Source organism: Peromyscus maniculatus, chromosome 6, assembly GCF_049852395.1.
Source record: "Peromyscus maniculatus bairdii isolate BWxNUB_F1_BW_parent chromosome 6, HU_Pman_BW_mat_3.1, whole genome shotgun sequence".
NCBI lineage: Eukaryota > Metazoa > Chordata > Mammalia > Rodentia > Cricetidae > Peromyscus > Peromyscus maniculatus.
In genome coordinates this window covers 77289567-77302259 of record NC_134857.1, presented here as the reverse complement: position 1 = coordinate 77302259, position 12693 = coordinate 77289567, and the positions used below count along the sequence as shown (strand labels likewise).

General features: G+C 46.8%; 1 long non-coding RNA gene across 1 annotated transcript in view; it reads right to left on the bottom strand.

The window, feature by feature from the left end:
- Positions 1-11804, bottom strand: part of LOC121830247 (uncharacterized) — a 60632-nt gene extending 48828 nt beyond the window's left edge. The window contains exon 1 of the long non-coding RNA XR_013052233.1: positions 11686-11804. This is a non-coding gene — a long non-coding RNA (uncharacterized LOC121830247). The remainder of the gene's footprint in view (positions 1-11685) is intronic.
- Positions 11805-12693: the final 889 nt, after the last annotated feature.

The following is a 12693-nucleotide window of genomic DNA, read 5'->3' as shown; positions in this document are numbered from 1 at the left end:
TAGTCCAGAATCCATACATAGATAATAATAGAAGTAAATTGGTAGTGATAATAATAAAGGGCAGTCAAGAGAGGGAAGAACAAAAGTCTGTGACCTATCCATGCACTTAGTAACAAATATGTATGGAATACATATGGTGTATTAGTGATTGAGGGCATAGAGCTGAAGATGAGCAGGACCAGGCCAGGCCTGCAACTGCCTACAGTGTAGAGCAGTAGGAGCAGAGGGCAGTTATGACTGACATTTAGAGTAGCTGGGGTGGAAGAGAACATATACAGCACAACCTGGCCAACCTTTCCCTGTGGGGGAAAGCGTGGAAGACTCCGCAGTGCTTGCTTTTATTGCTATACAGAATTTCTTCCATAATGGCATCCTGCGATCAACAGAAGAAGTTCTCTTCTTTGTTGTTGCTTTTGTTAGTTTGTTTGTTTGTTTGTTTGTTTCGGTTTGGTTTGGTTTTGGGAGACAGGATTTCTCTGTATAGTCCCAACTGTCCTGGAACTCACTCTGTAGACCAGGCTGGCCTTGAACTCACAGAGATCCACCTGCCTCTGCCTCCCAAGTGCTGGGATTAAAGATGTGCGCCACCACTGCCCAGGGAAGAAGTTCATTTTTAAAAGTCATGTTTAGGACCAAACCAAATATAACTATAGCAAGTTTTTAGCAATTGTGGCTTATAACTAGAGAAAAGCATGCTGAAGTAAAATTTCAAACAACAACAATCCTAGCATGAAACTTCATGTGTATTCATTTGTTTCCTCTTCATTATCCCTGAAGAGATAAGCATTTTACAGACTCACTGATGGGCATAAAGGACCAAATATCACTTATTACCTACGAGTTACCTGACTTGGGCTAAGTGTCCTGCAGTGGAGAGTGGGTTTTAATTAGAACAAGATAACAGTTAGCCCTGTAGATCTGGGCCTTGGTGGGTAAAGGAAATAGCCTGGTCCATAGCTTCTAAGACATTTTAAATTCCGAATGCTGATAATACTTCTTGATCTGGTTTTCTTTGGGAATCAGGTCAAGAAGGGCAAGAGATGAGAAGAGAGAGAGCAGACTGAAGACTCAGGGCTCTAGAAGATGCCATGTGAACAAACTCCCATAGCCTTAGCACAGAACAAGAGCCCAGGAGGCAACCAGGAAATAGGAGCTGGGCAAAATGGATGTATGAAGGAAAAAATAACAGAAGAAAAACAAAATAGTTATTTCCATATGAAAACGATTGCTGCATAGCAGAAAACAGTGTAAATCTGTAGCTCATGAATGTACAAGACGGCTCAGTGGGAAAAGTACTTGGCTGTGGAAGCCTGAAGTCCTGGGTTTGATCCCACAGACATCCTCATGGGGGAAAAAAGGATTGGGCATAGTGGCCTTTAATTACAGCATTCTGGAGCCAGAAGCACGTGAGTGTCTGTGAGCTCCAGGCTAGCCTTCTCTATATATGAAAATTCTAGGATAGCCAGGGCTACATATAGAGACCCAGTCTCAAATCCTGGATTTAGTGATAAAGCTTACAAATCAGTCCATGGGCCTGCTAGCCTGGAGTACTAGGCACAGCAGAGATAAGAGAGACCTTGCCTCACTCAACAAGGTAGAAGTTAAGTTGACCTCTAGACATGAGGTTGGGAGGAGTCTGTTGTGGAACATTATTTTAAGAGGTGTTACATTTGTTTACGCTGTATAGAAGGAAAAACAAGAGAGATGAAGGAGTGTGAAAAGAAGGGGCCAGCCACCCAGTCACACAGCCAGACACAGAATAAGAAGGAAAGAAAAGATATGCAGAAATAGACAAAGGCAAAAGCCCAGAGGCAAAAGGTGGACAGGATAATTACATTAAGAAAATCTGGCTAGAAACAAGCCAAGCTAAGGCCAGACATTCATAAGAAAGAATAAGACTCCATGTGACTTATTTGGGAGCTGGGTGGGGGCACCCAAAGAGTAAAGAGTAATAAAACAACCAACAGGAGTTGATGGTGACGAGTAGATCTAGGAAGAGTTAGGGGAGGAATGAGATGTGAGTATGATCAAACTACATCATGCACACATGAAATTCTCAAAGACTTAATAGAAATAGTAAATGAGTATTTTTAAGGTTGGCCTATGACCGCTATGTGTGTGTCATGGAATGCCATAAATGCTACATACACATCATCATCATCATCATCATCATCACACTCAAACCTGTCATTAGGGATGCATCTCCAGGGGATTGCTAAGAAAATGCCACGTGCAGATCTGAGCTTCCTTTGGGTTTGCTGGGAATATAAAGTTCTGCCATCAGACAACTTCAAGTTCAGATCCAGACTCAGCTGCTTTTCAGTGTGACCTTGAGCAGGTCACTCAGTCTCTCCAGGCCTCATTTCACTGGCTATGATTAGGGGACAGCATTAGTACTGTCTTCATAAGATTGCTGAAGGGCAAGCTGAAATAAAACACGTATGACCCGCACGTGGGGAGAGTGGTATCAATGACCCATTGCCTCTACTTCTGAGTCGGTGCATGGAAACCAGAGTGACAGGAAACATTGGTCGCACCAACACTGGCATCTCCTCATCGTATCTGTTGTTATTTGAGGTCGGGAATCGTGACGGCAGCAAATGGATTAAGTAAATAGAGGGTTTTAAGAGCCTCAAGAAGCACTAAAGGAACTGAGATGAGGCAGTATGGAGAGGGTGGGGCAAGCATACCCAGGACTTGTGCATGTTGGAGATCTTTAAGAAACCCAACATACCGCACTATTGGAAAAGACAGGCTGGCTTCCATGTAGGAGGGAGACGTTTCCTGAGCAGTGCCTAGCAGATTTGCAAAGGGAAGGACAGTGGCCTCCTACTTTGCGGAGCTGTGTAATACAGACAGCTTCTGACCTACTGCCGTGGGGTCTTGACCAAAGGTGAAGAGGAAGTTCCAGTGACTCATGAGGGCCAGGAGCCTAGCACTTACAGCATCCTTGTGCTTGTCGGCTCCTGTTTTTCCACACGTGCCCACACTTGCTGAGCACCTACTGTGTGCTGGCTGGCACCCTTCTAACCCTGTCTTCGCAACTGTTCAATTGCTGTGACAAAACCCCATGACCAAGGTAACTTAGAGAAGAAATCATTTAATTTGGGGCTCACAGTTCAAGAATGTTAGAGTCCATGACCGTCACAGCCGCTGAGACCGTGGCAGCAGGCAGGCAGACATGGTGCTGGAGCAACAGCTGAGAGCTTACATCTTGATTCACAGGCATGAGGCAAAGATCACTGACTGGGATGGCTTCGGCTTTTGAAACCTCAATGCCCACTCTCAGTGACACGCCCCTTCAATGAAGCCACACCTCCAAATCCTTCCCAAACAATTCTACCAACTGGGAGCTCATTCTTTTTCAAAGAACCGTGGAACTGTATGAGGCATAGTTTTGTCCATGGGTGTACATCTCATGACAGAGATAGTTCCCCTCTACTTTCTCAGGTGCTGAAAGTAGTGGTAAGTGAAAGAGAAGACTCCCCGAGACTGGCCACTTTTGCAGGAGATGGCATGCACGCCCGGGAACTCCAGCAGCACTGCTGAAACAGCACGCCATTGGAGGTTCTGGACTCTGCCTGGGTTTTGAAAGAGCCATGGAACTCAGTTGCAGAGATGCCAGGGGAGAGAAATTTTCACCACCAGACTATTACCAAACGGCCACAGACAAGGTGGGAAAAGACTGCCAATGGGAGTCATATCCACAGGCTAGTCTCAGAAGGAACCAGTGTTGGGTTAGATCAGAGCTCGTCCTCCTTAACACTGCCTGATGCTTTGAGAAATGAATGCCCCAGGTTACACTGCCTCCTAACTCACCAGCCAAGCCGGCCCAAGTCTGGACTGCTCAGGCAGAGGTGAGCAGAACTAAGCGGCCTGCTAGCTGGGGATCTGGCTGAAGGTGCGTGGGGAAGACAGGCGGGGTGGGGGAAGTCTTCTGAAGGCTTTGCCGCCGCCTCCTCCTCCTCCTCCCCCGATCCTCTCACAGCATTGCTTATTCCTCTGGCGAAACCCTGGTCCGTGCTGCGAAGATATCCCATGCTTAAGAGAGAGATGATGTTTTTCACACTTTCAGTGTCTCGTGAAGCTTCACATTCTAATATTTGTAGCACTTCTTCAGCAAAAGGCGACAGGTCATAAGCACCTCGAACTGTCATTGACAACTGGCATCTATTGAGTATTGATTTTAAACATGGCCTCCTGGTGGATCTTTGTATGTCTGTTATCCCCTTTGTGGCTTCACCATACCTGCTAAAGTAGGGCTGCCCTTCCTGCCTAAAACCAAAGGGATCTCAGAGGAGTTAAGTCACCTTGCCTGGGTCTATGCAGGCAAAAAGAACCTAGCTGGATCTAATTTAAATTTTTCCCCGTGGGTGGCTCAGGCTCACTCACACACTTATCTGAAGTCTCCTCGGACTGGCTGTTCACTCATCCAGTGAATGGCTGTGCACTGGATAGTCTTTCTGTTTCCTTAGCCAGCCTTCTTCTATGTCTCTGTAACTGTGTGTTGGCTTCTCTACATCTTTCTTCATCTTTTGGACACCACACACACACACACACACACACACACACACACACACACACACACGGGGGCGGGGAGGGGGGGGAGCATAGAGAGACAGACCAGCCACTGGAAAGAGACAGAGACAGAGAGCATGAGAAAGCAAGCAACACTTTGCTCTCAAAGCTCAGTTCTAGGCCCTGCTTCATCCATCTAGACAACGTTCCCTCTACACAGCACCTCCCTTGTTAGTGGGGCTCACTCATTCAAATGAAAGTAGGTGAGCCTTTGGCAAGGTCTAAAGAATCTGCCCGTTCACTATGTGCTGTAATCCACCTGATGATGTTATAATCCACCTGCTTTGAGGCAGGTCTTCACCTGTTGCCTTTAACAACCATTTCACACTTAAGTCTTCCACATGGGTAGATCTTATCCTTGGAAGCAGATATCCTTCTTATGCTCGTTTCATTTACAGACCCTCATGTGGACACTTGAATGGTGTTTGGCATACTTATTGATTTTCCATTCAATGCCCTCCCCTTGGTGGGAAGTGGTCTGCCTAGTTACCCTCCTGGACATATTCTGTTCCTTGCTGGATTCAAAATGAAGTCCCAGGATGTGACTCCCACTGAGATTTGTGCCCTGTTCTCTCACTCTGAGGTTCTTTTCTGATCCAGGAATGATTTAGACCGTCATCTTCCATACTCTCTGTTAGTTCCATTCCCTGGGGGGCTCAATAAGCAACTGCTTTCAAAACACTACACTCATTCTGCATGCAACCTTCCAATCTTAAGCTTCTCCAATCGTCTAATCAATCTGGGCCTAAAGGTCAGTTCTTCCCACCTGTTCTACCTACAAGTTCAACAGAACTCCTAGGGCCTGTCTCTGCACTAAGGGTAAGGCCCACATTCTATCCACCTTAATTGTCCCTCTTGCTTTTTAACTCATTACAAAAACTTTAGGTTACAGGATATGTCGGTATAAGACCCTCCTGGCCAACACTGACAGTCTTGAAATGCAAACTTTCTATCAATGGACTACTGGGTGAGGAAAGTTGAATTGGGTATGAAAAGGGGAGACAGAAAACCCAGGAGTTCATTTGAGGGTGAAGAATTACTAGACAATAGGCAGAGTGTGCTCACTGCTCCAATAGTGGCATGACTGTTCTTGGGATAACCAACTACTTTCTGATCGGATTTGAGACCTGCTCCATAGTAAGGAATTCATGCCTGGTGCTGCAAACCTGGTCAACACCACATGACTGGGGAGGACATAGGCCCCAGTGGGGAGCCTGCCAATGCTGTTTTGCGAAATGAACTTGTTGCCAAACTGCCTTCTAAATATGTATGTCCGTGCATATACATTAGTGCTAGCCTCAACCTTAAGCAGAGAAATGTCTTTAGTAGTGCAAAGCAGTTAATGCACAAGACCAAGTCAGTCAACACTCTAGCACAGACAGAGGAAGGGCTTGTGAGGCAGCACCCCTGGCTGAGGAGCCCCTGGGGGACAGGGAGCCATCTTCTTCGTGAGAGAAGGAGGCTGCTGGTAGATTTTTCCATGCTCTGGTGGAATGGCCCCCAGTCGTGTGCCTATAGGCCACACTAATTGGACTCAGTAGTAGATTATAAAGAAAAGAAAGGACATGAAAGTGGGAGGGGGTGCTTTGAGAGGCTCTCAGGGGACTGGGGGAGGAGTTAGGGATGAATATCAGACACACTGTATAAAAGTGTGAAGTTGTCAAAGAATGAGTAACAAATATTCCTTAAAAAGAACTAAGAGTTACTAGGTAAAAAAGAGAATGAATCAACCCTCCTTGGACACACTCTCTTCCTGCAGTGACAGCCCATCTTGCCAAAGCAGGACAACTCCAGCCCACTCTAAATAGCAATGGATGCTCCTTTCCTATCCAGTATAATCCCACACAACACTCATTTGCTATCTTATGACTCAGCTTGGAAACTGGGCTGCTTATTCAGAACTGTTTCTGAGCTTAGAAGCCAAAACCAGGGATCATCTCTAGTGATATTTTTTTATCACTACCAGGAGTAAATCAACTGAATCAGCCTGTGGTTTAAAATTATAATAACAACCACAATCAAAACAGAAAAGGACCATTAATTTATTCACATAAGGAGAGCATATAAATGCCCTTCTCTTTACTTTCTAGACTAATACCCTTTGAGAATTCTGGAGAACTTCACTAACTATTCATTACCCTGATGTAACCTGTCTTAAGGGGTTGGGAGAAAGCAGTTGAAATCATCTGTGCTGGACCAGCCAGGAAAGGACAAGTGCAGTACCACACAAGAGTGTTTTTCTGCAGACCTCAACTCTGGAAGCTTCTCCAGTTTGCATATTAAGCTAGAGCTTGCTTGCTTGCTTGCTTTTCCCTTTCTCCCTTCCTTCCTTCGTCCATGTGTAATTAGCATATTTAAATTCCAGAGGAAGTGTTGACTGTGTGCTACCTGCGTGAAGACTCCTGGTGGTCACCTAAGCACAGGCACCTCCCCTAGTCGGGTCTGTCTTGCCCGTCCACTCTCGCTCCTCTGGCTCCTGGGTTCAGGTAGTCTTTTATTTTCACTGCATCTTGGATTCAAAGCCCCTTGCTTGTATAGCATGCAGGGTTTTTCTTGTGTGTCTCCCTTCACTGTGCACTTGAGGAAGTGACAGCCCCGTGACAATGCACACGGTTAAGCTGAGTTTTAGATTCAGCACAGAAAGGGGGCACACACAGAAAGATGAGAAAGTTAGCAGACGAGTTTTCTCAGTTCTCAAGACTCGGATCCTGGTGCCTTGGTTTTTCATCCTCACCCCACCCTCCACCTCTCTCTGAATAATAACTAGATAAAATGATAAGCACTGGTGCCTTGGAAGGCAGCCAGCCTCGTGGTATTCGGAAGATAATGTGATTTTAGAACTAGAGGGGACCTCAGACCTGATTTAGTCCAATGCTATCACATCAGGATTAGGACAGTGCCGCCCCGAGAGGTGTTGTAATGTGCTCAGTGTCAGCTGGGGAGCTTGCTCTAGAACCTGAGCCCCTTGCACCTGTGGCCTCTGGGTAGATGCAGGGGCCTGGGGGTCAACAACAGAACCTGAGCAGGAACCCGAGGGAGGCGATGCAAAAGGGAATGAGGTTTGCGGTGCTGGGGGGCGGGGTTGGGGAGCAAGGGAGCCAGGGACAGAGGAAGGTACAATTTCAAGCTGACCGGTCAAGCTTAAGACATCTGGGCGGTGAGAGGTACCAGAGGGGCTGGAGACAGGCCGCAATCAAGCACTGGTAGATTCGCCCGGCCTCAAGGCAACCGGAAGAAGCTGAGTCAAAGAGGCTGATTTGCAAACATCACGGGCTCTGCATATAGTAGCTCCAGCTGCAAAGCCAAGGACAGCGTTGAGATTTATGGGTGCGCGGCTAGGACTTTGGGGTCAGCATCCGTCACTTGAGCCAGGCCTGTGAATCACAGCCAAATCTAGATGAGTTGTATTATTGACCATGATAATGGGAGGATGAATGGTGGCCGTGATTGCCTATACTGCAATCAACCTTTAAGATGGCTAGGAATCCTGATCCGACCAGCCCTTGGCCCAGATAGCGATGTTCCAGAGAGGCAGTGATTGCTGTGAATAGAAGCAGCTTCGAAGACAAAGGCACAGTCGTGTGATGGAGGAGTCCACTTTGTCATGGGTCACAGCTCAGGTTAACACAGACCCTGGGTGGTGGGCAGCGAGGTAGGCAGAGAGCTGGACAATGAAGAGAAATGAATGGGCTGTTTTCATGTCTGGGGCAGTAGCGAAGCATTTGTGCTGGCGACACCAAAATAGCAAACCTCTAAGCAGTTTTTCTGCCAGGATACTAAGAAGATTTCGTCAGGAATCCTGAGAAAGTGACTTAACTTTGCTATGTGTCGGGCTAAATCTGCACAATGCAGAAACATCTGGATGAAAGTGAAATGTCTCTGTCAGTTATCCGGGTGTTCTGTCTACCTGACATCAAACAGCTGGATTCTTGTAAACATTTGGATAGCACACTGAATTTTTTTTTTTTTCATTTTTCATTCAGATCACAAAATCGTCCTCTCCAGCTTGGCAGGAGCGCAGAGGTCAGCTAATCTCTGATATTTGGCATATCCTCAAATGACCTATTTGTATTATCATGCAAATGAAACGCTAAGACAGGCCTATGTGTTGTGTCTAATTATACACAGTGTATCTTATTTGAACACATGTTTATTTTAACGTTTGATTCTCCTTGGTTGTTTCATTGAATTGTAAATGAATCACTTGCAGATAAACTAGATTATTATATGTATGAAAATACAACAAAATACTCTAATTAGGGCAGACTTGGTTTACCGTTGCAAGAGTGGAAGTGACCCCCGAGGCTGCTGGAGGAACCTGTTTCCCTCCGAGGGCTGGTGTGACATCAGCTTCATCTCCTCTGCACTTCCCTGCCGACGCCTGTCACTTGAAAAGCTCACTCCAGGCGTCTGATCCACGACGGAGACTAAGGCATATAGGAAGGGCACAGGACTGTGAAATTCATTAACTCCAGAGGTTTGTTTCAGCTGAACCATTCTCTTCTAGACGGCCATGGCTTCATCCCACCCAGCCCACTCACTCCACTTGCTGAGTGCCTTGAACAACCTCTGCCTCAACACAGCGTCACAGACAAGAGGCCCCAAGCAAGTCTCTCTCCACAGAGTCAGCGCCTGCCTTCGAGAGTGTGTGTTCAATTACCCTGAATGGGGCTTTTCATCTTTAACATGTCACACTTTGAACTATCGTCTCATTTATACCGGTAGGTAGCACAGAAAATGGGCACAGCTAAATTAAGGTATAGAAGCAAGGGGGAAATATTTTCTAAAACTGACAAATGTCTGTGTGCTGAGCTTAAAAACAAAATGATAGTCTGGGGAGGAGAACGGAATGAAAAGGTGTAGAGAGAGGAAGAAAGGGTGAAATGGGATGGCGAGTCAGTGAGGCAGGGAGATCAAGTCTGTTTTGGGTACCAGGAGAGGTAGGAAAGGAGCTTCTCATGTTTGCCATGATGAAAGCTTAGACTAGGTTGGAGGGGAGGTGATCGTCAGCCAACATGTCAGCCAGGCGGCAGCATCTGCCCGGTGCCCAGCGTATGTGGAAACGTTATTGCTGCTAATAGCTGTAAGGGCAGTAGGGAGGCTATGAAAGACCTTCCACAGTGAGCTTGAAGACGAGTAGAGACCACTGCAAACAACACCTCGGTGAGCTGACTAGGAAAGCAGAAGCATATTGGATAATGAGAACACCTGACACCCGCACAGGCATCAATACAGCCCTAAGCACGAAAGCTAACTTGTGCAATCCGGATAGCATAGGTTTAATATATATACATATACGAATGTCAGAGTTAACACTTCCTGAGTGCTCACCATGCAGCAGGCCTTGTATGAAGTACTTTATATACATTACATCTTATATATGGGAAATGTGGATGAGCCTAGAAAGTCTAAACATCAAGTAATACAGCAGTTCATTTTGGTATGGAATGAAATAAATGAACGGAGATGAAGTAGAGGCATTACCAACAGAATCCAGCAGTCTAGAATTTGTCATAATTTAGTTTGTGACTAGCGTCCCTTACAGGGTAGGACATGGTTCATTTTCCCAGACTCGAGACTGACTGACGGCGGGCAATGACTCTCTCTCAGTCTTAAGAGAAAATTAATTGTTGCCCGTCGTTGACTCTCAATACGTCTTTATTACCCATTGAGTTGGTAGTCAGTCCTTTGAAATCCTGCTTTATCTCATTGCCAGGTGGATAATGAGGACACTCACTGTAGCTCAGGCTACCCTTGAACTTCCTGTGTAGCCCCGGCTGGTCTTGATCTGGTGATGGCTTGCCTGCTCTCACATGCTTAGATTATGAGTCCAAGCTACCCTGCCCCAGTGAAAACTCCTGGGCTGTGGAATGTCTCGGTTGTTAAGCGGTTGTTTTTGCAAGCATGAGGACCAGAGTTCAGATCCCCCGGACCCACAGAAATGCCAGGTGTTTGTAGCCGTCTGGCTGCGATTCTATCCTCAAGAGGATCTCCCAAGCAAGCTGCCAGCAAGACTGCTCATACCCTTGAGTACTGAGTTTGCCTGAGGCACCCTCAATAAATAAGGTGGAAGAATGATAGAGGATGAGTCCCACCATCAACCTCAGGCCTCCACATGCATGCACACGCACTCCCACACATGCAAACGTACACACCACATAATACATAAAACAAAACAAAAAGCCCTCCTGTTTAACAGAGAGTTTGAAGGCTTGCAAATATCTTCAGAAGGAAGCTTCACAAAGACCAAGGCTCCGCTGACTTCAGAGAATGGCGAAGGCACCCAGTTGCTCTGGGCAGGTTTTTCCAACACCTCCCTTTAGTCTTATTCTAAGACAGAATTAGAGTCGGGAGGGCATGTCCCCACGGTTCCATTTCCCATGTGCTGTGGCAGCCAGCCTTACAGCTTCGGTCTCCCAGAGAGTGATCTCCAGGGAGTAGTCAAAGTTTGCAAATAGAGACTTGCAAACGGTATTCTGGACCCATTTTTCCCCCCAAAAAAGCTCTCTTCAAAGGCAGACTCACACTGGCTGCTCCCTTCCATCGTCTGCTGGACTAACAGCACAATCTCACAGTTGTTCCCGGCAGGAAGGAGGCCCTTGCTCTCCCACACAAGCCTGCTCTCTAGCCTCTGGCTGGGCACACAGTCAACCCCTGGGCTGCAAGCATCCTATCTGAATGGTAGCAGGTAACCCTTGTACACCACAACCTGCACATCAGCAGGGATGGTTAAGGCAAGCGATGGCGTCCTCTCACAGACGGGAAGAGGGGAGAGAAACAGAGAAATGAAACAATACTCTTGGGCACATGAGGGTTAGCACAGGAGGACGGCTTGAGGGGCTGGTGAGATGACTGGGCTTGCACAGTGCTTGCCGCTTGCCCCGCAGACAGCTGAGTTTGACCCTGCCGCCTATACGCACATGCGCACAAGCCAGGCATGGCTGCTGGCGCCTGTGCCCTTAACACTGGGGAGATGGGAGCAGGAGAGCCCCTGGGGCTTGCTGGCTAGCCAGTCTAGTTAATTGGAAGAGTTCTAGGTTCAGGGGTGGATCAAGGGAAGACGCCTGAAGTCAACCTCTGCCCTGCCCCTCCCCCCCACAGGCATACCTGCAAAAGAAGAGCAGCCTGATCATGCTTTAGGCAAACCGCACAGGGATGAAAGACGGTTCCTAGGGTCAGACACATCCTGTGCCCGCATGGCATTTCATTGACTGAGATGCCACTGCTACCAGGGATCTTTAGTGATGTGCCTCCAAACGCCCCCAGTTACGCCACAATAAGCCCTCAGTGACTGAGGTAGCCTGAGCAAGCGGCTTCACTGGGAAACAAAACATCCCTGTACTGTCAGCATTGGTTGGGGCCCTAGGGGTCATCTAGCCAGGGATACTTGAAAGTGTGGTCCAAGGCGCAGTGGATCTACTACCGTTTCAGTGTGGGAGGAACTAAATACAGACTCTGAGAATAGGCATTTGGAAACATTCAAATAGAAATGAGATATGGCGGCGGCGGGCCGGGGGCGGGAGAGGCAGCCCAGCTGTTAAAGGCACACACTGCTCTTTCAGAGAACTAAAGTTTAGTCCCTAGCACCCACATCAGGCAGTTCACAAACACCTGCAACTCCAGGGGATCTGATGCCTCTGGCGTCCTTGGGTGCCTGCACTCATGCATGCATGCCTGCAATTTAAAATAAAATCAATCTTTTTCTTTAAAAAAAAAAAAAAAAAGGGAAATATGGCATTGCACATTGCCTCTACATCCAATTTTATGTCTAGTTGATCTAATAAGAAAAAAAAATTGAACTCAAATTTTGTAAGTCTGTTGGAGCTTTTCCCCTTCATTTTTGTAGTAATTTATTTTTATGTTTTAGAAAGTATCAATCAGTATATGAAAAACTCGAAGTGATAAAATATTTCAAAGCTGGTGCTTCCCAGCAGACAGATTGAGGAACATTGATCTAGTCCCTTGCTTTTCAAACAAGAATCCTTGATCATTAGTGGATAGCAAAGCATCGGTGAATTGCAAAAATTAGGTCAGGCAAGATGGCCCAGTGGGTAAAGCTGCCTGTTAAGCAAACTGACCCGAGTTCAATCCCTAGAACACATGCAGGAAGAACCA